At 36.4% G+C, this 26,835-nt stretch overlaps 1 protein-coding gene and 1 long non-coding RNA gene across 4 annotated transcripts in view; both read right to left on the bottom strand.

Moving 5' to 3' along the window:
* Positions 1-623, bottom strand: part of LOC120350160 — a 53,157-nt gene extending 52,534 nt beyond the window's left edge. Inside the window, exon 1 of the long non-coding RNA XR_005570662.1 lies at positions 580-623. This is a non-coding gene — a long non-coding RNA (uncharacterized LOC120350160). The remainder of the gene's footprint in view (positions 1-579) is intronic.
* LOC111048683 (opioid-binding protein/cell adhesion molecule homolog) overlaps positions 1-26,835 on the bottom strand; it is a 210,080-nt gene that overhangs the window by 107,574 nt on the left and 75,671 nt on the right. The window lies entirely within an intron of this gene.

Below are 26,835 nucleotides of genomic sequence, written 5' to 3'. Positions count from 1 at the left end.
TTTTAAGATAATATGAAAAGAAAAGGCATTCCTCCATACTCTGATATCACTATATATATCATCTACTTTGTAGATAGGATCAATCAGACTATAGAGTTATTCATAATCAATCAGCTGACAAGTGGATTATTCATAGCATGCATTACACAGATGTCTCGCCGTGTCTGACAACATAGGTATGTTTTAGATCTTGGAGTAAACAAATAAAAGTTTTTAAGAGTAAATTATGATTCAACTGTGAATTGTGATTCAACCGAATCAACTAGAACAGGTGACATCAGATACTTGTGGATGAGAAAACTGCGTGAGGTCCACTGTTAACAGAACTACTAGTAATGTCTCAAAATGGCATGCTGAAAACAGGACGGTTATGGTTTAGCAAGACAACAGGACGCAACATTTTATTATTGATTCAAATGAATTGATTGAATCGATTTGTGTTGAATTCATATTATGAAGAGATTCATGTTTGGGGCTTTCAGTTATTATATAAAGTTGAGTCCACTTATAAATTTGTAGCTTAGATAGTGATTAAAAATATAGTAAATATAGCCATAGTATTAATACTGAACTACTTACAATGCGAGATGAAATAGATCGCTGGAATGGAGCTGGACTCACCTGGAAATAAAAATAAATCAAGATTTACTCATTTTATTCTATATAACTCTACAGAAAAAATAATACTTAATTCTGGACCAGCAGGTAACCTGTGCTCCGCAAGGGTCTAATAAAAACTTGACCTACTGAAGGATGATTTCAAATAGGCCTATAACTACTATCCTCGGTGAATTATTAAGAATCTATATGCAAATTTCAAGTTAATCAGTTGAGTAGTTGAGACGTGATGATGCGTCGTTCGTGAATTTCCTATCCCTACGTGTATAATCCAGTTCTTGCCTTTGTCATAGATGCCTCATATATCCCTGTTCCAACTTCAAAACACAGAAACCTTTACAAAATCATCAGTCAGAAAACATTATAAAAAAAATCTCCAGAGCCTGAATCACAGTGCCAAGTTTTTTAAAATTCATTAGGATGCATGATCAAAGTGGACAGTGCCCCAAAGTTTAAAAATCAATTTCCACTAAAACTTCTTGTGAATATTCAGTGACCCGTCAAGATCGGGTGATCCTGTACAAGTTCCAACTTGTCTCAAGAACAAGTTTTTTTAATCGCTTTCCACTTGATGATACCAAGGATTATGATGATAACGTTGATGATGATGAGGATTATCATGATGATGTTTTGAAATTTTCAAACTGAGTTCATCTTGGATAAAGTTCGATGACTTCCTTTAATCGGTGGATGCAAAAATCCGAAGGAAAACAAATTTTTTATAACAAGTAACAAACAGCAAGAACACATTCAACAAGTAGAGTGCAATTTTCAATAATTTACGCCTTTCAGCTTTCATGATCAGCAACAATTTTCTATCAATATCCCAACTTGCAGCTTTCAATATAGGCATCATGCAATTTTTAATAATCCTACCTTCCATAATTGACCGAACGAAGTGAGGTCTAAGATTCAAATCGACAGTTTCAAATTTCTCTTTATGTTTATATGCTTATATTTATGTTTCTATGTTCCGCATCTAGAGCGAAACGCAGCAATAAATTTTAATGAAATTGGACAGGTATGTTCCTTTTTGAATTTTGCGCTGACGAATACATACGGTTTTTGGAAATTTTTCTTCTCAAGGATAATACAATAGGAAGAGGAGTCTCATTTGAACGCCAATATTACCGTGAAAATCAGACTATAGAATTATTCATCACAAATCAGCTGTCATCATAAAAAATCGAACATCTTAAAAATGTATCTTTCCATCAACGTTAGTAGAGAGTTGACTATGATACTACCCATTCAAAAACATCGAACATCTTGAAAATGTATCTTTCCATCAACGTTGTAGACAGTTGCAGCCAGACCTGATAACAGCGCTCACACTCACATTCCGGGACGACACGTCACGGTACGATGGGACAGAAAGGTACATGTTTATTTGGGATTTTTTCTAGACATTTTAAATTGATAAATAATTTATTAATTTTTGAGAAAACATAACAACAGGTCGATGTAACTTACTGAGCGCAAGGTCTACTGTTCACAGAACTACTAGTAGAATCAAATTAGACTGTCTCCCCTCTCCAACCATGGGAGAGTCATATGCAAGAAGAAAGCTGTCAGTGTTTCTGAAAAGTGTTATTGAAGCAGCTTATTCTTCTTCTTCTTCTTCCTTCTTCTTCTTCTTCTTCTTCTTCTTCTTCTTCTTCATCATCGTCGCCTTCATCTCCACGTTTCTGTTCTTATTTCGCTGTAAGTCTGCCCAAAATTCAATGACTTTTTATTTTCTCTGTAGTAAGTGCCAACTTGGTCAAGACTGTCATCTATTAGTGGGTCAACTCAATGGTCTACTTAGCGCTTTCAGAATTATTTCAGAGTTGTACATATTGGTGTAGTTTTCGTGTAGGGTTTTACTGTGTTTTGTAGTTCATCAATGAATGAAAGCGAAATGGCACTCACTCACTGACTGACTCACTCACTCACTCGCAGAACTAAAAATCTACCGGACCAGAAACGTTCAAATTTAGTAGGTATGTTCAGTTGGCTCTTTAGAGGCGCACTAAGAACGGATTTTGAATAATTTCCAAGCATACGCCCAAAATCTGCGTTTTTCCAGCCTTTTCTCAGCTTTATCGAAAACAAATGAACAGAAAATGTTCAAATTCAGTACAGTAGCTCAGCTAAAGTGTAATAATGTTGTGTTGGAAGGAATTTGCAATAACGTCAAAGACGCCCAAAATTAGCGTTTTTCCAGCGTTTTTTTAGCGCTTTCTCAGCTTTATCGAGAATAAATGAACAGGAAATGTTCAAATTTACTACAGAAGCTCAGCTGGGGTGTAATAATGTTGTGTTAAAAGGGATTTGAAATAACGCCATAGTTACGACCAAAATTAGCGGTTTTTTGCGTTTTCTCAGTTCTTTCATCAAATAATTGACAGAAAATGTTCAAATTCGGTACAGAGGTTTAGTTGGGGTTTAAAAATTTTGTGATGAGAGGTGACTTTAATATTTCATCAAAGATACGCCCAAAATCAGCGTTTTTACAACGTTTTTCTCAGCTTTTGACTTTCTAATGGAATGAAGCATGCTTAAATGAAAAATTCAGGCGAGCGAAGCGATCCCGCTGATCTCATTTTTGGACGATTCAGTCGGGGGTCCAGGGGGCTGAGCCCCCTGGCTAGACGGATATGGCGAGCGAAGCGAGCCTGACGGCTAGTCAATGATATAATCTAGTCTTGAATTTCCTTCATCCCCTCTCCATTCTTTTCTCAATCAATCCCTCCTTCCTACTTCCTTCATTCTCCTCCTCTTCTCTCCTATTCTCCTTCTCCACTTTTCCCTTATTCATCCAATAATAATAATTATTATTCTTTTTCCATTTCTTTTACCTTCCATCTTTCATCTTTTCGCATTTTCTTGGTCATCAACCTCAATTTCAATAAAAATCCAGTAGCAAAATCCAAAGAGCACATTAGTGTACAGTAGTACTGTATAGTAGTAGCCTATACAGACTAACATAGAGTACTATGAAGTTGAACCAAAATTTGTATCATCTATGAATCGAACATAGTCAAGTAAACAACATAATCAGAGTCTTCACCAACCACTCTGTATATTTCAGGTAGTTCTGTGAACAGTAGACCTCGCGCTCAGTAGGTTACATTGACCTGTTGTTATGTTTTTACAATAATTAATCAATTTAAAATGTCTAGAAAAAATCCTAAATAAACATAGAGCTTTCTGTCCTATCGTACCGTGACGTGTCGTCCCGGAATGTGAGTGTGAGCGCTGTTATCAGGTCTGGCTGCAACTGTCTACAACGTTGATGGTAAGATACATTTTCAAGATTTTCGATGTTTTTGAACGGGTAGTATTATAGTCAACCGTCTACTAAATTGATGGAAAGATACATTTTCAAGATTTTCGATGTTTTTAAACGGGTAGTATTATGGTCCACTAAACAGCTGTCTTATGATGAATAATTTATAGTCTGATTTTTACTCTAATATTGGCGTATGAAGGAGGCTCCTTCTTCCTTTTATAATTATTATCCTTGAAATGCAAAATTTCCAAAAATCTTGTATATACGTCGACGCGCAATATTAAAAAGGAACATACCTGTCAAATTTCATGAAAATCTATTACCGCGTTTCGCCGTAAATGCACAACATATAAACATGTATAAGCATTTGAACATTAAGGTGGGATGCACACCGGAGAAACGCATTTCGTGAAGCCCTCTTTCATGAAACTCGTCTCATGCAATCCGTTTCACTCGCGCATGCATACAAAAGAAACGTTCCCTGCTTAATCTTATCAGTCGATTGCGAGCAACTTTCGTTTCACGTTTCCTCAAACTTTTTTCACGAAACGCGTTTCTCCGGTGTGCATCCCCCTAAGAGAAATGCCAAACCGTCGACTTGAATCCTAGACCTCACTTTGCTCGGTCAATTATTAGAAGCAACCACTTCTAAAATGATCCCAGTTTTTCAAGATTGAACCATTCTAATGGCAGCTATTACGCTAGTTGATTGCATAATCAATATTGATGATTGCATTTTATAATCGGAAAATGCATGATCAAGGCTGGCCACAGTTTTTATCGTCGTAAACCGACCATAACTCCTTCGTTACGCCATGCTATTATGGTACCCATAATTCAGCTACTGGACCACTCTAGATTGCTTATTATCTATGGTCCACTGATACACTGTAGCCTCTCTAATAGTCTACTTCGTCGATGCTCCTCTATTAGCGGTAGATTGGTTCATCTGACTTTTCCAAAATTCTATCCTTATTGGATTTTTATTGAGATTGAGGTTGATGACCACGAAAATACGAAAAGATGGAAGATGGAAGATAAAATGAATGAATGGAGAGAGAATAACTAGTAGTTCTGTGAACAGTAGACCTTACGTTCTAGTTGATTCAGTTGAATCATAATTCACTGTTGAAAACTGTTATTTGTTTTCCCCTATATCAAAAACTCACTTATGTTAATAAATTCAGTTCACTTTTGAATCTGTATCTAATAATATGATGATTTATCCAGTTTATTGATAATCTTTCCATCTGATAAAAATATTCCTCAACTATTTTAAAATTAATTTTTTCACTATTAAATTTTATAAAACTTTTAATTGAAAAAGCACTCATATTATTTGATGTGGCGACGTCCGTTTCGTGCTGGTATCGCACATTTTCAAGCCAAACAGGAACTGAAGTGTTTAAGGTTTTCATTCAAGAACATTATAATTTCTTCAGCATTATTCAGTTCATTCAATCATTTTCCATTCTATTTTCAATCACCTATTAAGTTTGTTTCGAATAATGTGAGAATATTGATACTGATGGGCACGCATAATAGAAAATATTGAAACCATACATTATAGAAATAGACACGGCCAGAATGCATGCAATAAATTTATTGTCAGCTGATTGATTATGAATAATTCTATAGTCTGATTAATCCTATTTTCGAAGTAGATGATATATATAGTGATATCATAGTATGGAGGAATTCCTTTTCTCTTCATATTATCCTTAAAATGCAAAATTTAGAAAAAAAACTTGTGTATACATCGACGCGCAGTTAAAAAAGGAATATTCCTGCCAAATCTCATAGAATTCTAACAACGCCCTTGGCCGTAATCGCGATGAATACAGACAGACAAAAGAAAGTAGAGTTGAAACATAGACCTCACTACGTTCGGTCAATTATTATTGGAAGAATGAGAGAGAAGTGTTGAAGAAGAGAAGGCATCACAGTAAATGATACAGTATCACAACACATGATACAGTATCAACACAATATGATACAGTATCATCTCAACTTGATACACAACACCAAGATATCTTCTTACGCTATTTTTACTTTCCTTGCCCTATTACCATAGGCATTACTTTCCTTGCCCTATTACCATAGGTAAGGAAAGTATTGCTTTTCAAAAAAATTTAAGGTACCCTAATTTAATGTTTTCTATACGTTTCAAGGTCCCCTCAGTCTAAAAACATGATTTTTAGGTGTGTGTCTGGGTGTGTGTGTGTGTGTGTGTGTGTGGTGTGTGTGTGTGTGTGTGTGTGTGTGTGTGTGGTGTGTGTGTGTGTGGTGTGTGTGTGTGTATGTGTGTATGATAACTCCATTCCTAATTAAACGATTGACTTGAAATAATTCAAAACTTAAGGTCCTTATACCATGAGGATTCGACATTAATAAAATTAAATTCAAAATGGCGGAAAAAATGGCGCATAATGGCTAAAAAACCACGTTTTTCTCGAAAACGGCTCTAACGATTTTCTTCAAATCTATACCCTAGATAGCTATTTATAAGTCCTATCAACTGACATGAGTATCACTTCTGGGAAAATTGCAGGAGATCCGTAATATTCCTGAGAAGAATGAATTTTGTTAAATTTCTATCACGATTTTCTCGGAAATGACTTGACCGATTTTTTCAAATTCATACCCTGTATAGTTATATAAATCAGCTCTATGAACTGGCATGAGTCTCCTCCCTGAGAAACTAACAGGGGGTCCACCCCATCCTTGAAATTTACTGTGTAACCTCCTTCTCGTGCGTGAGGTAGGTAGGTAGAGCAGTTTATTCAAAAGAACACGTGTCGATATTTTATTTGTAGAACAGCTGTTTTGACAACTTTAAAAAAATCCTCAAATTTCATAATTCAAACAAAGGAAAATGTACTCTAAACACAATAACAATAGTATAATCGTAGTTTTAATTATCTAGCCGCCAATCGGCATAATGTTATTCCCCTAAGAATGAGGCTTATAGATCAATGAGCAAGGAAAGTTGTTGAGTGTACCACACCAGATTCTTTCTGTATGGCAAAATCCCTCACAACTATGTGACAACATAAATCATTGACAACATCAATATCAGCGTAATAGTAACCAAACAGCAATTAGGGTTGTTAGTATTGGTTGTTACCCGGTCGAGGCACCAGATTGAATTCAATTGAAGGACCCTCATAAATCATACTCATTAATAACCAATTGCCAACCACTATCCCTGAATAATGATGAGTTATGGGCTAGAAAGGGTTGCTTTTTCCACCCTTATAGGGCATATCTTCGACACTATAATTAGGCTAATGGCAGGGTCTGTACAAAGAGGCCCATGTTGTAATGGCAGTGAGAAAAGATGAGAGAGCAGCGTTGCCGATTCTCTGCTTTGCTACTGCTTTTATTCTTGAGGAAATGACACATGGAACTACAGAGAGCTAACTTCATCGATGAAGGACATCATTCAGAAATGATTTTTTTTCAAAAATGGAATAATACCAATTATTGATTCAGAGTTACAAGATGCAAAACCAACCAGAAAATGCAAAGTAAATCTCTAAAGGAGTCGAGAAATTACAGCTAAAAATAAGAAGGAAAAATTACAAAGTTAGAATTACAAAATTGAAAGAAATATCAGAGACCGAACTTCGCTCTGGAATACAAAAGCATAAACAATTTATTACGAAAGAAGAAATTATAATAACATTCATACAGAAATGCTCTATCTAATTACAGTAAATTGAGATTAATTCCCAGAGGAATGCAAAAATTTCCCTCTCAAGGACCCAGTTGCACAAAAGCCGGTTAAATTTTAATCCTGATTAACCTGGTGAACAAAATCAGAGAAGACCATTTCATTAAGATGGATCTACTGAAATAATTCAGGATTTAAAATATCCCGGCTTTTTTGCAACCGGCACTAAGTACCTGATTGAATGATTACAAAAGTTCAACAGCTGAGTCATAATTCTGACACAGTCCCACACACATGAACTCGCTCACTCACTTCCATCACCAACAGACGACGAAATAATTATTATCAGCTTTTTTCCAAGAATGAATAATAATTATCCTTTCAATGTCCTTCAGCGAGTTTTCCCAGGGTTGAGACCTAGTGCGATCAAATCTTTATATTATAAACCTACTATGTTCTGAATTTCGTGAGAATCGTTTTCGAGATACGGTGAAATACAAACATATAAACATATAAACAGAAGTTGCTCGTTCAATAGTATAGGATAAAAAATTACAGAGGTCCACGTTATAATGGCAGTAGGAGAAGATGAGAGAACAGTGAAGCCGATACTCTGCCTTGCCGCTGCCTTCTATAGAGGATGTCTGATCTGACTTAATATCAACTGTTCAATCTTGTTTAAAATAATAATTGATGATCAATTCAATTTTGTATGCGTCTAAAAAATGTATTTGTCAATGATTGAATAATAAATATTTTCTATAATTTGTGATTGAACATTTTGTTAGTTAATTATATCTGAACATTGCTAAAACAAGATCCGGCAACGTTGCAGAGCTAGAAAAGGATACCGCTATCTGTCTTTTCGGATGATGGACAAGGATCGAAACAAATGTTGATCAAATACTGCCATTATAACGTGGACCTCACGTGTTAGGGGTTTGGTGTTACTTTCTATGCATGCGTGTTAATATTCTTTCCCAAGGGTTGAGAAGTAAGGGCTGTTTTTCAGTCAACCTAGACACCCTATTTGAAAAATAGAAGTCTACCACACACAATTAGAAATGGTTCGAAACCACTTTCTGAAATGGTTCAGACGGTTTTAATGATGATGAATGGTGCCGATTTGTCAGAGGTGTTTCCTATTTCCTTGTGGCGTTTTTGTGGCGGGGTTTTCGGAACATTTTTTCCTTTTTCTGCGGTAGTTCTAACTGTGTCGTGTGTTTTTTCTCTGAGTTTCTTTCTTTTTTGTGGATTTAGATTTCTCAATCAATGAGGAAATGTCTCAACTTGTGGTCTTAGAATAGGGAAAAATTGTCAATATTTAGTTTCAGGGTGACAGTTACATAATTTGCATTGACACCCTCCAACAGTATTCATTATTCTCATTTGATATGATATGAAAACTTTTGTACAAACCAATTATTCTCTTTGGACCACTTCGATTCTCACATGTTTAAAGCAGAACTGGTTTCATATTCAATTCAGTTTTATCATTTTGGATAATTTAGAACAAAAGAAATTGAAGAAGTTTTGGGCGATAGCCTGTTTTTTGTTTTCCGACTACTGTATTGTTTACTCTATCTAATAAATAAATAGATGAACAGATGAATAGATAAATTAATATTGAATAAAAAAGACTGAGAAATTGTCAAAAACCACAGATTTATTGATACTTAGAAAGACCGGTTTCGGTTATTACACCATTGTCAATCTCTGTTTATCAGAGATTGACAATTCATTCATTCATTTATTGTATAAAATACTATAATCATAATACAATTATGACATTGGAGGAAAAACTAGGCTGAGCCTGTACTATTTCTCTCCAAAAATTTTGATAAAATGTTAATGATGTCCAAAAGATAAGGTTATGTAATCTCACACTGTTTCGTCAATTGATTTTCGGTCCAGGAATGATGATTTAAAATTTTGAATTTTGAAGGTTGATTTTATACTCTAAATAAATCACAGAATGTATCACAATAAATTAAAAACTTAAGAAATATTGCACTTATTTAAAAAATTTGAATACAGAATCAAAAACTTACTCACTATTTGTTATTTACAGCTGTCTGTAATGGTGTAATAACCGAAACCGGTCTTTCTAAGTATCAATAAATCTGTGGTTTTTTGACAATTTCTTAGTCTTTTTCATTCAATATGAATAATTACCACAATATCAACTTCTCAACTACACAAAAAAATAAAATAAATACATGAATAAAAAAAAAATAATAAATAAGCATTCAGTATAGGACAGAATATACTCTGATGGACAGTATTGACAGATGAAGCTGTGGTTCATAACTGCCCGAGGTCAACTGTTCTCAGAACTACTAGTAATTTACTTCAAATTTAATTTAACAATTTTCAATTCTTCAGGAAAACTAGGTGATAAACATGAAAAATGAATGAAAATCCTCTTTTTTCATCTACTTCTACTCAATTATCTTTCTCTACCGTACTGTTCTCTTTCCCACTCATTCTACTCTCCTATTTATTTCTAATCCTCCACCTTCTTGTTCTATTTCTCTTCCCACACCTTTCTCATCTCCGTTATGAATCCTTCAATAATTGATAGTCCTTGCACCCACGTTCCTCTGCTCTTTTCTAACATTTTCTCTCTCTCTCTCTTTCGAAAGAAGTATTTTCCTCTCTATCCATCTCTCCCACTCTCTCTCTTTCGAGAGCAGTATCTTCCTCCCTATCCACCTCTCTCACTCTCTTTCGAGAGAAGTATCTTCCTCTCTATCCATCTCTCCCACTCTCTCTCCTTCGAGAGAAGTATCTTCCTCTCTCTCCTTCTCTCTCTCTGTTTCTTTCTATCACACTTTCGCTCTCTTTCACACATTTTCTTCTTCTCTCACACTCCCTCTCGTATTCACGCTATCTCGCTCTTCCTTCTCTCTAGGAAAGAATTATATATTTCTCGTTCTCTCGTTATCTCTCTCACTCTCTCTCTCTCTCTAGAGAAAATCTGATCTCTCGTTCTCTCTTCTCTCTCTCCAGAGAAAATCTGATCTCTCGTTCTCTCTTCTCTCTCTCTCTAGAGAAAATCCAATCTCTCGTTCACTCTTTTTTTCTCCTCCTAGAGAAAATCTAATCTCTCGCTCTCTCTTGCTCTATCTTTCTTACTACAAAGATGATTTAGAGAATGTGTCAATGAAGGATATTATTAAAGTCGGACTAGATGATATAAGTGAGCTCTATATTCAGAGTGGGTGATAGGGGTCTCTCTATTTGAGATGGGACACTCCCTATATTTAAATTGTTGACTAGGTCCATAATAGCAGCTAGAATGATGTCCTCTCTCATGAACTTCGTCGTTGTCTTCTACTCCTCCTGCAATTTTTTCCTCCTCTCTTTTTCTCCATCGTCTTCTTATCTTCCTCCACAACATCATGAACACGTTATGCCGTAGGTCCCGGTTGCCTAAAAAGCAGTCATTAGGTCATGTCAGAGACCCTGAAATTGATCAGTTGCGACCTGAAAACTCTGACACCAGACCTGAGCCAGCCAGGTCACTCGATATTATTATTTCCACATCTTTTTTTCTTCTCTATATATAAAAATGAATGTCTGTTTGTTTGTTCCCTATAGACTCTTAAACTACTCGACAGAACGGCATGAAACTTTGGGATATGTTGTGTGAATATTGGGGATGGTTTCTGACCAGAGATTTTAATAGGGGGGCTAATAATAATTATATATTAAACCATTTTACAGACCTATGTTTTCGAAATTGTCGTCCGAGCGGCTAACGTAGAACAACGGGAAGATCATCATGATTCAAAATCATGTTGTGATAATATGATTTAGCATCTAAACTCACCAGCTGTAATAAACACGTAACTCTGTGATAAAATTGTTTACTGGTATTAAAACGGCAGTTTTAGGTCGGTTACAGAGCTCGACCGACCGTCAGTGCGTACGTCAGTCGCGCTTGTCTTTTCCATATATATTCCATGTATCCGTACAGAGCAGGACTGACGGCACGCATGCGCACGGTCAGGACCATGCGTTTTATACAGCGTACGAAGATCATCGGTCGAGCTCGTGCGCATCCGTTCCATCGGTCGACTGACGCGCTATTGAAGCAAATAGAAGCTTTCAGAGCTGTACTGATTAGTAGACCGATCGCAACATAACCAATGTGCTGACACCTCTGCCCGACAATCAGCTGATATTGAATTGAATAGCATAATGACGCACTGACGGTCGGTCGAGCTCTGAATGTGTAAAAGTGATTCATCGATGCGTACGGTCAGGATGGTACATACGCACTGACGGTCGGTCGAGCTCTTTAACCGGCCTTAAGCACATAGGAAGTCCGTATTGAGATGTAAATGAAAATATGTCAGATAAATTTCATGATTCACCAAATAAGGTCAAGTGTGACATGAGATACATTGACTTTTTTGCGGTACGAAGTTCGCCGCGTAAGCAAGTAATCAATAAACCTTATTCATCTGTGTTGTTATCTTCTCTTTTTCTCCACCGTCTTTTATCTTCCTCTATATCATCTTATCTTTCTTCCCTTCCCATCTTCTCTCCCTTTCCACGTACCAACCCATCATTCTCTGCCCAAAAACTTTTCGGTTCCTACTGAGTCATACTCTCAAAGTTTTCCAAGGCAAGAACAACTGTCAGCTGATTTTTAACCTTAAAAGGAGATTTATATGACTATATATATTACTATATGAGTATATGAGTATTCTTCAACAATATGAAAAGCTTTCCATTTTTGAAAGATCCACTCAAAATCTTGTTCAGCATCTGCAAACTCATAAAATACAACAGAACTGTCAACAGCCAAACATGGACAATAAATAAAATAAATACTGTACCTGATCGCAGCTGTTCCAGCCTGGTTCACTCGATTTCTCCTTCTTCTTTTACTTCTTCTCTTCTTCTTCTCTTCTTCTTCTTCTTCTTCTTCTTCTTCTTCTTCTTCTTCTTTCTCCTCCTTTCTCAGCTTTCAACTCGCTATATCCCATGGTATAAGGCGTTTAATATTCCAAATATCAATGTTAACTCAAGCCGATAATCCTGGAATTTTGTGAAGCCATGTGACGCTGGTAGTCTCTCATACTGAGCCGTTCTCTCACTCACACCCCAATAATACAGTAATAAACGACATTAGTCGGCTTGAGGTAAAAAAATGTTGGCTTGAAATTTGGAACATGATCTACCTATACCATCGGATATCTTCTTATGCTATCTTCTCTCTATAGTATCATCATAAATGATACAATATCACCATACATGATACAGTATCAACACAATATGATACAGTATCATCTTAGCTTGATACACAACACCATGAGATATCTTCTTATGATATATTTTTTCCATGATCTTTTCTACCAATATGAAGCCTCAAATCCACACCTTACATTTGCAATTACAAATTAGCCTGCTGTAGGATAACTGTTTCCTGAGAAGCATTTAAAAATCTGGTGTGGCGCACTCACACAACTTTCCTTGCCGTTATGAGATTAATTGATCACCTGACGCTAATGTTACCGCGCATCTCAAGTCTACTATTCAAAGATTTGAGCCAGCTGGTGACAGGGCAATAACGCTGGAGACACACGATGTCTGCTATCTCTCCATTGTGGATGAATTAATAGAATCAACAGTTGCCAAAAGTTTGCAATTGAGTAATCACATTTTCTCGAATTTCGAGCTTATTTTCAATTTTAGGTGAAAATGTTACTGAACATAATTTGTAGAGATTTTTATGCTGAATCTTTTCCACTTGAATGGGGTGTAATGTTAGTTCGCCTCCTCGCGGTGCACCCTGGATAACGCTAAATGAGCTAACAACAATCGGCAGTCAGACAAATCAAGTGGTTCTCCTGACTATTCAAGACTCTTAATCAGTATTCGAAATGAACCTGCCGATACACAAAACCCACAAAACCAACAGTCCTTCTCAGGACTTGCCGACAAGAAATATTGGACCATCAGTCCAAATTTGCCACTTGAATATAGAAAGCATAAGTTATTCTAAGAGTCAGTACTTATCTAAGATTTTAAAAAGAGACAATATTGATCTGGTTGCACTTCAAGAAACTCACTGTGACACTGAGGAGCAATTGAAAAATAGAGGCAAGATACCCGGATATGACTTACTTGGTGCCACATATCATCAAGCATATGGAGTAGCGACTTACGTGAGACATGATATAGAAAATGCTTCTCTTATCTCCACTTCCTCAGATAATGAAATCCATAGTGTGGTCGTCAAAATAGGAAGCATTACTGTAACCAATATTTATAAGCCGCCGGCTGTGGCATGGCCAAGCACAGTAATCCAAACACAACCTAACCCTGCTGTATACTTGGGTGACTTCAACAGCCATCATGAACAGTGGAAATACAGACACTGTGATGCAAATGGGGAAGCTGTAGTGAGATGGGCCGAGGATGAAAACTTAAACCTTGTTTATGACGCCAAGGACAGATTCACATTCAGCTCGGCTGCTTGGAGACAGGGATACAACCCAGATTTATGTTTTGCATCAACTGATGAGAGAGGCAAACCTCTACCAGTCAGCCGCAGAGTTCTTTGTGACTTCCCCCACAGTCAACACAGGCCAGTTATAATAAGGTTGGGCATCCAAATCCCATTAGTAACCTCCATACCTCGTCCTCGGTGGAACTTCAGAAAAGCTAATTGGGAACTCTTCTCAAATGAGTTGGACAAATGCCTGGGATGGATCCCACCTACCAGCAAAAACTGTAGCAGGTTTATTGGAGCAGTGATTAGCACTGCTAAGAAATGCATTCCCAGGGGGTATCGCAGGGAATATGTTCCAGGCTGGTCTCAAGATAGTGAGGAACTCTACCATTGCTTTAATGAGACTGGTGATCAGGAGGTGGCAGACCAACTTCTCCAAAGCCTTGACTCTGCAAGAAAACAAAAATGGATGGAAACAGTAGAAAGTCTCAACTTCCAGACCTCAAGCCGCCAAGCCTGGACTTTGCTGAGGAAATTGGGCAGTGCAGCACCTGCCCAGAGACCAAAGACAGGTGTCAGTCCAAATGATGTAGCATCTCATATAACAGCCACATCCAGAGTACCAAAAGATAAGGAACATTCAATTAAGATTAAGCATGAACTGAAAAAGCTGAAAAATGAAGCAATGGCAACAGAATATGGTCAGCCTTTTTCACCTGAAGAAATTGGATTTGCACTCAGGGACACAAAGCCTGGTAAAGCACCAGGATTTGATAACATAAATCCAGAATTCCTTATCAACTGTGGAAAATATGCTAAAGTATGGCTGGCAAGATTTTTCACTGATATTATGCAGACAGGTAACATACCAAAGGAATTGAAGCAATCAAAAATAATAGCAATTTTGAAGCCTGGAAAACCTGCAGACTTGCCAGCAAGCTATAGGCCTATAGCATTACTATCAGTACTCTTCAAATTACTGGAAAGGCTAATCTACAACAGAATTTGTCAGAAGATCTTTGATGTAATACCAATTGAACAGGCTGGTTTTAGACCAAAGCGAAGCACCTGTGATCAAGTTCTGTCACTTACCACATTCATTGAAAGAGGATTCCAGGAGAGGCTTAAAACCTCCGCTGCTTTCATCGACTTGTCTGCAGCCTATGACACAGTTTGGAGGGAGGGTATGATATATAAGTTTCTTCAGGTAATCCCATGTAAACTGACAGCTCGTCTTCTAAACAACATGCTGAGTGATCGTACATTCCAAGTCATCATGGGTGCCAACAAGAGTACACAAAGAAAACTGAAAAATGGCCTGCCACAAGGCTCAGTCCTTGCACCTTTGCTCTTCAGTCTTTACATTGCTGACTTGCCAGAGACTCAGTCTAAAAAGTTTGGCTATGCTGATGATTGGGTACTAGCAACTGGGTCTAAATCATTTGAAGAAGCAGAGGAAGTCTTAACTCAAGATCTGGAAAAACTTGGAAGATATTTTCGACAATGGCGCTTGAAGCCAAACGCCAGCAAGACAGAGGTTTCATGCTTCCACCTAAACAACAAACTTGCCAAGAAAGAACTCAAAATTCAATTTGAGAACACATTGCTCCTCCATAACAGCACTCCTAAATACCTCGGCGTAACACTCGATAGAACTCTCTCCTTCAAAGCCCACTTAACAAAAACAGCGGAAAAGTTGAGGACCAGGAATAATGTTGTTCAAAAGCTTTGTGGAACTAGCTGGGGGGCTTCAGCTTCAACCCTGCGCTCAACAGCTCTGAGTCTTGTATTTTCTGCTGCTGAATATTGTGCACCTGTGTGGCTAAACAGTCCTCACACACACAGAATAGATGCCCAACTCAACAATACAATGAGAATGATTAGTGGAGTCATCAAATCAACACCTACTGAATGGCTTCCAGTTCTAAGCCACATACCACCACCAAACCTGCGTCGTAAAAATGCTCTCATCAGAGAATTTGAAAAAATTTCAAATAACCCAGACCTGAGAATACATGAGGATATTGAAAATGCAAATAAAACCCGCTTGCGATCAAGAAAGCCACCAACAAAAACTGCAATCGATACTGCTACAGAACAGAACTTCAATTTGCTTAGTGCATGGCAGCAGGAATGGACTATGAAGCAGCGAGATCAAATCCCATGGTTCTCCCAAAAGCCACCAGGTTTTGGCTTACCAAGGAAAGCTTGGTCGACTCTAAACAGAATTAGAACCAAGCACGGTCGATGTGGTGACTTGTTGTATAAATGGGGCAAAATACCATCGCCCTCCTGTGAATGTGGGGAAAAACAAACAATTGACCATATAGTGAAAGAGTGTGCAATCACAGCCTTCAGAGGAGGAACAGAAGAAGATTTCTTGATGGCAACTCCAGAGTCAATAGCTTACTTAAACGGACTGGATATATGACAAGGGATTATTCCAATGATGATCCTGAAAATGGAATGGATACTGATTGATACGTCTTGAAAGCCATACGCTAAATGTAAATGATCCTATTAACTCTAACCAGGGTCTATAAATACACGTAATGACAATCGTGTTCCTTATGGAGCGACCATTTTATGCGGGTCTTTATGGCGGTACATTGAAATCCCATTCTAATTTCGAGCTTATTTTTAATTTTAGGTGGAAATATTACTGAACATTTGTTGTAGAGATTCTCATGTTCAATCTTTTCCACTCGAAATTCTCTGTTTAAATTGTATCTGAAGCCTGATAATTAGGAATCTAAAATCAAACTTTACCTAAATGGGGCGGAGCTCCTGAAATTTTTACAGATATGGGACTTGTAGCAGTTGATAGAGCTCATTAATGACTATTTCAGGTACAGTATGAATTTAATCAAAATCGTTGGAGCCATATTCGAGAAAATCGCGAAAAACCCTTTTTTTGACAACATTTTAGCCGCTATCTTGAATCGTATTTGATCAAAATTGTTCGTGTCGGATCCTTATATTGTAAGGGCCTTACGTTCCAAATTTCAAGTTATTCCGTTAATTGGGAGATGAGATATCGTGTACACAGACGCACATACACTCATATATACACACACACACACACACACACACACACACACACACACACACACACACACACACACACCAATACCCAAAAACCACTTTTTTGGACTCAGGGGACCTTGAAACGTATAGAAATTTAGAAATTGGGGTACCTTAATTTTTTTCGGAAAGCAATACTATCCTTACCTATGGTAATGGCAAGGAGAGTAATAATGGATGGATGAATAAAAATGATAATGAATTTCCCTCATGGACAGAGAATTCAAATAGGGCTCACCACCATAAGTTATATACCATAATGTTACAGCTGTTATATAGCTATGGTGAATGTGATATTTTCGAGCTCAAAATTTAAGTGTTTTTATTCTCTATTTTGTGAATTTATAGTTTGTTTCATGTTTTTAAGAAACTTTTATTATTAATCCATCCAAATTTAAAATTGTTTGTTTTATTCTAATTTATATTTTAGATTGTGATTTGGTGTAGAAATTTGAATGGACATAACCTATAATATTTAGACAATTTAAAACTAAATTAGGAAATTGAAGAAGTTTTAGGCAATAGCCTGTTTTTTCTTTTCCGATTCTTGTATTTTTTGCTAACTTTATAAATAAATAAATAAGTAAAGTCGTTCAACAAATTTGTTTCAGAGAAATCTCAGCTACAGATAACTGACTGATGCGTCTTTGGACGACACAGGCTCATAAAATGTGCGTCTATTTTTATCGGCAGACGAAGTGTTTCAACTGTGGTGGGGTATATAAACTACTAGTGAGGTTCACTTCATCCTGACAGCATCCCTTATGCATTACGTCATTGCTTTCCATTTAACTACTTCTGACAGTATCACGTGGACCCCATCTATTTTCACCACACATCTACCAAGCTTCCATACATATATATAGAAAACTTTATGTAGATTATATTATCTAGAAGCTTCCATCAACAGGCTGTGGCGATTTCGTTTGATCTTTCATGCTCAACTGAAATGCGAGATGCTTGAAATGTTGACGAGGGCTTAAACTTGGAAATAAGTCTCGGAAACTAAGTTTTATGTGCTTATTTTTCCGGATAAAATGGTTGGTGACGCTATTCTGCTCTATAGTGCAATTGGGAGTGCCTCACATCTGTGAGATTTCAATTTTAAATTATTTTTTTATCGATTTCTTTCCAAAGTCACAACATCAAATTAATAATTGATTGAGTATTTTATTCATGTAGATTACAATATATACTGGCTCATCTATATAATAAGAGAGAGCAGGGTTGTGTTTGTTCGTGTGTTCGTTTGTTCGCATCAAAACATGTCAACTTGTGGATTGCATACCGGAAAAACGGGAATGATTTAGATCTCCAAATTTTGAACATAGATTCTAAAAATATCAATCTCGTGCACCTGGAGGCCCAAATTTCAATTCTCCTTCTAGATTTTTCAGAATTAATGTTCAAATTCATCTATGCTACCGTAGGCTACATGAAGTTCCATAGCCCAAAGTGTGTTTTTTTATGAACAGGTTATAATGGTGTTATAAGACTACCATTTACGAACGTCTATGTAGCGCAGCGGTAAAACGCTTGCTTACAGAGCAATAGTTCCTCGGTTGTTCAAATTCCCGATGAATCCCGATTTTTGTTCTTGATTTTTTCCCTCGAAACGTATTATTATCAATTATTTTTTGAAGGAATTTGTTTTCATTACTATTGAACTTGGATTTTATCAAATAATTATTTTTAATGTAAAATTTTGCCACAAGTACAAATGAATTGGACATAGTCTTCATGCTGTAGGCCTATAATTGAATTTCATAAGAAAAACATGAATAGATCACAATAAAATGAGTAATAATTTATATTATTCAGTTATAATGTACTATCAGAATGAATTCGCAGTGAAACGAGTATTTTAGGTATTTTGTTTGGAATTGGGAAAACAAAAGGCTGCCTGATTCAAATTGAGGAGGATCCTAATCGAACTAAAATTTATTGATGTATTGGAAAAATCAATATGATCTGTGAGGTTTTCAAGTATTACGTATTCTTCAGTTTTCTATACTATAATAAAGGAAAGAACTGGCTATACACGTAAGGAATAGGGAATTATGTTTGAGCATCATCACGTCTGAAATATACTCAAATGATTAATTTGAAATTTTGCATATAGATTCTTCATTAACCGAGGATGGCCTATTTTCAAATTTCGAATTTTTTATTACGTCAAGTTTTCATTTTGCAGTTTTAAAATAGACCCTTGCGAAGCACGGGTTACCTACTAGTACACTTATATACAATAGCTTAAAATACAGCAAAATCATAGATGAATTTACATAATATAGACTAGGACAATAATGTTATTGAACTGTATATGATATGAAAAAAGCAATTCGGAATAACTGTAGATAATTTTGTCATGCATCCACATAAATTGGCGGAGCTTTGGACATATCAATGTCCATTCTTCGCAAAGAATATTCAAAATATCCTTCCTACTAACTTTACAAAATCCAAATAATTGGGAGACAATCAATAGGTAATAGGGTTTATGATTATAATACCTATAATATTGATATAATCCTATAATATTAACCCATACCATAGAGAAACAATAGCGTAAGTAGATATCCCATGGTATTGGGAATTTATGTCGCAACTTTTACTGTTATCTCAAGCCGATTACTGTCGATTATTGTCAATTTTTACTGTTTTGTTGGAGTGAGAGTGTATGAACGGCACAATTTGAGAGGCTACCAGCGTCATACAGATGCATAGGAAAGAGCTACGTGAACTATTGGCTTGGGATAACAGTAAAAGTTGTGACATAAACGCTCTATACCATGGGATATCTACTTATGCTATAGTTTCTCTATGCCAATACCTATTACCAATCAATAATATTAGTGTATGAATATATCCTAGAAAGCTCTGTTCAATTAGGCTTTAAAGGTTGAAGAAATGGTGAGGGTTGAGTTAAGCTTTTGAATAGCAATATGTTAATCTTTAATAATATAGCTAGTAATAATAATAATATCGAGTGACCTGGCTGGCTGAGGTTTGGTGTCAGAGTTTTCAGGTCGCAACTGATCAATTTCAGGGCCTCTGACATGACCTAACGACTGCTTTTTAGGCAGCCGGGACCGACGGCTTAACGTGTCCATCCGAAACACGGGAGTGGCCCGAGATAAATATCTTGCCCAGGCCGGGATTTGAACCCATATATAGCTAGTGACCCCCTGGGTTGAAGAATGGTTTTTACATGTGCATACGTTATAGCGAGGTCCTCGCTATAATGGCAGTGTAGAAAGATAGGAGAACAGCATTGCCGATTCTCTGCCTACCATTGCCTTCTATGGAAGATTCCTGATACTGGGTAGGCCTATACCTGATGAAATATTAACTGTTCATTCTTTTCGAAAATATCCAATTATTATATTTTATTCGCCAAGAATAATCTTTCAAATTTTTTCACTTTTTGTGTAGTTGAGAATTTGATATTGTGGTAATTATTCATATTGAATGGAAAAGACTAAGAAATTGTCAAAAAACCACTGATTTATTGATAATAAGAAAGACCGGTTTCGGTTATTACACCATTGTCAATCTCTGATAAACTAAAACTAAAAACAAGAGCAGCAGAATTTATACTAGTAGGCGAGTACTGCTATTGGTCGAGGGCATGAACGCCTGCCATTGGCCTAGCTCCTCCCACAGTCTCCTCCCAATCAACGGTGTGACAAAATGGCGGCTTAAGCAACAGAATTGCCATGATAATAAAATTTACCTTTCAGTACAAAATAAGAACCAAGAAAACAAGAGTGAAAGATAATAAAACAGATATCTTTCAACAATTTATAAATCAATCTTGATAATTGAAATTCAACATTCTGTTAATTAATCATATTTCTGCATTCTTAAGAAATGATCTGAGAACAGTGCAGAGGTAGATAAGAATAGCGCTATCTGCTTTGTCAAATGACAGACAAGGATAGCAAAATCAATGTGAATCAAATACTGCCATTATAACCTGATGAAATATTAACTGTTCATTATTTTCGAAAATATCAAATTATTATATTTTATTCGCCAAGAATCGGCGAATTATATTTATAAATCAATCTTGATAATTGAAATTAAACATTCTGTTAATTAATCCTATTTCTGCATTCTTAAGAAATGATCTGAAGAACAGTGCAGAGGTAGAAAAGAATAGCGCTATCTGCTTTGTCGAATGACAGACAAGGATAGCAACATCAATGTGAATCAAATACTGCCATTATAACGTGGACCTCACTATAGTGGATCTATTCCGAGACTTCCTGTGTCACTAGGACGAGCTAAATTTAATGGCGTATCAGGAGCAATTTTGAATAAATTGTAACGTGCCAAATCTAACAGCAGTGCAGCCGGGACTTTAATCTGTAACAATAGCCTTATATGCAGATAACCGTTTTGAGGAGTCCAATTATCCAATTCAAAAAAGATAGAGACACTCACTTTTGTGCTTGCTTCATGACATTTTGATGACGTTCTGCATGAGGATCAGACACTGGTTCATGAATACAATTCAGATGATGATGATGATGATGAATGAAAAAGAAATGAGAGGAGAAGAATGATACCAAAAGTAGAAGAAGAAGAAGAAGTAATAGACCAGGAGAAGCTGAAGGAGGAACATAAGAAGGTGGAGAAGGAGGAGACGGAGAAAAAGAAGAAGGAACTGAAGAAGGATAAGAAGAAGAAAAAGAAGAAGAAGAAGAAGAAGAGGAGAAGAAGAAGAAGAAGAAGAAGAAAAAGAAGAAGAAGAAGAAGGAGGAGAAGAAGAAGAAGTTTCTATGCGTCATTGCATGCAATGAATAATCCACTCAACAGCTGATTCATAATTAATTATTCCATAGTCTGATTTTCACGTATTTACGTATGAAGGAAGCTATTTTTCCTTTTATATTATGCTCAATAATGCAAAATTTGAAAAATCTTCATTATAGGTCGACGCGGAATTCAAAGATGATCATACCTGTCCAATTTCATGAAAATATATTGATACTGATGAGTGCGCATCATGGAAAATATTGAAACCCCACCTTATAGAAATAGACACGGCCAGACATCTGTCTAATGCATGCAATGAATAATCCACTTGTCAGCTGATTGGTTATGAATAATTCTATAGTCTGATTAATCCTATCTTCAAAGTAGATGATATATAGTGATAACCGAGTATGAAGGAATTCCTTTTCTTTTCATATGAACCTTGAAATGCAAAATTTCAAAAAACCTTGTGTATAAATCGACGCGCAGTTGAGAAAGGAATATTCCTGCCAAATCTCATAGAATTCTATCAACGCGTTTGGCCGTAATCGTGTTACATACAGACAGACAAGAGAAAATCCAAGTTTTAACATAGATCTCACTACGTTCGGTCAATTTTTTTTGTCTCTTCCTTTGTGGTCCATATGCCTCCTCCTCTTCCTCCCTCATCTTCTTCCTCTCCTTTTCCACATCTTCCTAATCCACTTGAATCCCTCCCCACTATTCTCAATTATTCTTGTATCTCCTTTTCTGTTCCATATGACACAGAACCGTAAATGCTAAACTGATAGACATCGCATAGATTGTATAATATTTATGATTTTGCGTGTAGTTAGAAGGGAGATAGAGTGTATGGAGTTGTATTGAAAAGCATCTGCAATAAATTTCTTAAAGCCATTACACAACCACATAACAGAAAATATAACAAGACATCAAATTTATCGATCTTCCAAAAGGTGTCGACTTCTCAACGTGTCGACTTTTTAAAAGTGTCGACATTTTTCAACGGAATAATCTTTCTCAACCACAGATTCTGAGTGCGAATTTGTTAAAAATTGCTCTCCCATTGTAATCCGAAGTGTGGAACAATTTTTCACCTCTCAAGGAAACGAGAATAACAACCAAGTATTGTTTGTTCCAGTGGGGGAACAATGGGACATTATGTTTGATTTATTGCTCATGTTTGTGGGTGAACATTTACAGCCACGAGAATTTATAATAAAACAGATTATTGAGGTTGGGAATCCGTTGCTGTTTATGTACGGTACCACAGAGGAAGGCGTAGTCCTACTATTATTCTTGAGTAGATTTGAAGGTCAGCCATGTTGGTGAGTGATAACTATAGGGAAAAATAGCATAAGAAGATATTCCAAAGTTTAGGTAGATCATGTTCCAAATTTCAAGCTGATTGTCAGTGAACTCAAGCCGATTAATGTCGACTACTGTCTATCACTAGTAGTTCTGTGAACAGTAGACCTCGGGCAGTTATAAACCACAGTCTCCTGTAATGCTGTCGATCAGAGTAAATTCTTTCCTGTCCTGACGTGTCGGCGAGATATCGGTGTATAAACAGCTATGCTACTATCATCAAAAGCTTACCGAGTTGAAAGCAGAGAAAAGTCGGGAGAAAATACTATGCTACTTCAAGTTATCAATATTGCATGCAATTAATAGTCCACACAACAGCTGTGTTTTCAATGAGTTACATTGAGATATTGAATTGCATGCGTCATTGCATGCAATTTATAATCCACTCGACAGCTGATTTATGACATAGAGAAACAATAGTGTAAGTAGATATCCCATGGTATAGGGAATTTATGTCACAACTTTTAGTGTTATCTCAAGCTGATTACTGTCCATTATTGTCAATTTTTACTGCTTTGTTGGGATGATAGTGTATGAACGGCACAATTTGAGAGACTACCAGCGTCACACAGCTGCATAGGAAAGAACTATGTGAACTATCGGCTTGGGATAACAGTAAAAGTTGCTACATAAACGCGCTATACCATGGGATATCTACTTATGCTATCGTTTCTCTATATTTATGATGAATAATTCTATATTCTGATTTTTACTCTAATATTGGCGTATGAAGGAGGCTCCTTTTCCTTTTATATTATACTTGAAATGCAAAATTTCCAAAAACCTTGTATATACGTCGACGCGAAATTAAAAAAGGAACATACCTGTCAAATTTCATGAAAATCTATTGCTGCGTTTCGCCGTAAAAAAACTATACTATAACTCCCGGAACATAACTATAAACATATAAAGAGAAATGCAAAACCGTCGACTTGAATATCAGACCTCACTTCACTCGGTCATTTACTGCTTTGTTGGGGTGAGAGTGAGAGAAAGGCACAGTATGAGAGACTACCAGCGTCACATAGCTTCACGAAAAATAACTACAAGGACTATCAGCTCGAGTTAACAGTGAAATTTGAAACATAAACGCCCTATACAGTGGGATGTCTATATGTTCTATCTTCCCTCCATAGTAGTAAGATATATATAAATGAAATATTTCTTCGTTTTCTAACTCTACAACGTTGATCGATCGTTTATAAAAAAAATGTGGAATATAAGTCACTGAAACATAATATAATCTCTCTCATTAAATCGTTGAAAAATATATTCTCTTGATAAATTAGATAATGGACTATTTTGAACAAGGAAGAGTAGTTGAGATCACATCAGATATAGGCTGCCAGTATAAGCTATCCTCTATGGAAGGCAGTGGCATGGCAGAGAATCGACATCGCTATTCTAATATCCTTCTCCACTGACATTATAACGTGGACCTCATGATGAATCACTCTCTTTATAAATTTATCATTATTATCATCACATGCCCCCATTCTAATATTTTCCACCTTTTCTTCGTCGTCCTCTTATTCTTCTTCTTCTTTCTTCTTCTTCTTCTTCCTCATCCTCTTCTTCTTCTTCTTCATCATCCTCTTCTCCTTCTTCTTCTTCTTCTTCTTCTTTTTCTTCTTCTTCTTCTTCTTTTTCTTTTTCTTCTTCTTCTTCTTCTTCTTCTTTCTCACTTCTCCCTATTACTCGTATCTTTCTATCTCTCTATTACCTTCCACCTTTTCTAATTTATTGATAGGGCTCGCTTTCAATGTGTTGTCGGTATGTATTTCCTGTCTCTCTTGGTTCAGCTGTTTGCGTTGAAAGCTTTCTCCCCCATTATTCAAACACAAACAACACGTAATTCTCGTTCATTCAATTATTCATTCACTCATTCAACATTCACAATTTATGTTAATGAATTGTGGAGATGTGTGTCCATGTGTGAGTGAGTTTATGCGTATGTTCGAGTTTCATTGTTCAATAAAACCTGAATCTTATAAAACTATAGAGAAGTACAATAGTCTCATCATAGAGAAACGATAGCAGGAGTCCTCTACGGTCGCAGTCCTCAACAGTCGGAGGCCTCCACTGTTGCTTCTGTGCTTCAAAAAGAGTCCTCTTTTGTCGGTGGCCTCGTTTGACATGGACACAGAGAAGAGGAATGTTCTCCTACTTTGTGACATGGAACCGTTGGGGACGCGACAGCCGAGAACTGCGACATTTGAGGTCTGATCTTCTCGTTTGACATCGACCCATCGGCATACTAGCGCTATACTGAGATCCCCGTTTTTAATGACGATAGAAAGAGAGATATGGAGAAAAAAAAGGCTGAGTGGAAGGAGAGATAGATGAGAGAGAGAAATGAGGATGTAGAGAAGGAAAGAAAAAATAGAGAGAGAGAGAGAGAGATTGATTAAATATTTGCCTTTGTTAGGGCGGAGTTAGGACTCCGAGAGAGGAAGAGAGAGTGTGAGTGAGTGGAAGAGAGATTGATTGATTGAGTACTTTATTTATGTAGATTACAATATATACTGGCTTATACACTTATATACAATAGCTTACAATACAGCAAAATTATAGATGAATTTACATAATATAGACTAAGAAAATAATTAATGAACTGTATATGATATGAAAAAAGCAATCTGTAATAACTGTAGATAATTATATTGTTATGCATCTACATAAATTGGCGGAGCTTTGGACATATCAATGTCCATTCTTCAGAAAGAATATTCGAAGTATTCTTCCCACTAACTCTCTACCAAATCTCTCTAGATGAGAGAGAGAAAGGAGGATGTGGAGAAAGAAAGAAAAAAAATAGAGAGATTGATTGATTGATTGATTGAGTACTTATTATGTAGATTACAATATATACTGGCTTATACACTTATATACAATAGCTTACAATACAGCAAAATTATAGATGAATTTACATAATATAGACTAAGAAAATAACTATTGAACTGTATATGATATGAAAAAGCAATTTGTAATATAATAACTGTAGATAATTATATTGTTATGCATGTACATAAATTGGCGGAGCTTTGGACATATCAATGTCTATTCTTCGGAAAGAATATTAGAAATATCCTCCCCACTAGCTCTCTACCAAAACAGAGATTGTGAGAGAGAGAAGAGAGAGAGAGAGAGAGAGAGATAAATAGTGATAGAAATAGTGAACACGTGTGTTGGAGTAGAAGCTAAAGTACAACCTCTGTCCAAGGTCTGTTTTTACTTGTGTGGAATTGGAATTGTAAATTTCTAGTTGAATCTAGATATGCTTCCCATGTGCTGGCAGCCCAACCTATACTACAACTGTTTTATATGAACTGAAAGTCTATATTATACATATAGAGCACACATATACAGAAATATATGAATACATCAATGCAGCATATGTGTTTTTGTTTTGCAACAAGCAGACTGACCAACTGTTGATGCGTAACAACTAACTATAACTAACTATAACTATAACTAACTATAACTATAACTACTACAACTAACTTATAGTAGTACATCTTCAAATTGGATTTCGCTAACTATAGCTTGTTAGCTTCATAGATTGTTAGTTTAGACCAATTA

The sequence above is a fragment of the Nilaparvata lugens genome, chromosome 3 (genome assembly GCF_014356525.2).
Source record: "Nilaparvata lugens isolate BPH chromosome 3, ASM1435652v1, whole genome shotgun sequence".
NCBI lineage: Eukaryota > Metazoa > Arthropoda > Insecta > Hemiptera > Delphacidae > Nilaparvata > Nilaparvata lugens.
This window is presented reverse-complemented; position numbering and strand designations above follow the sequence as displayed.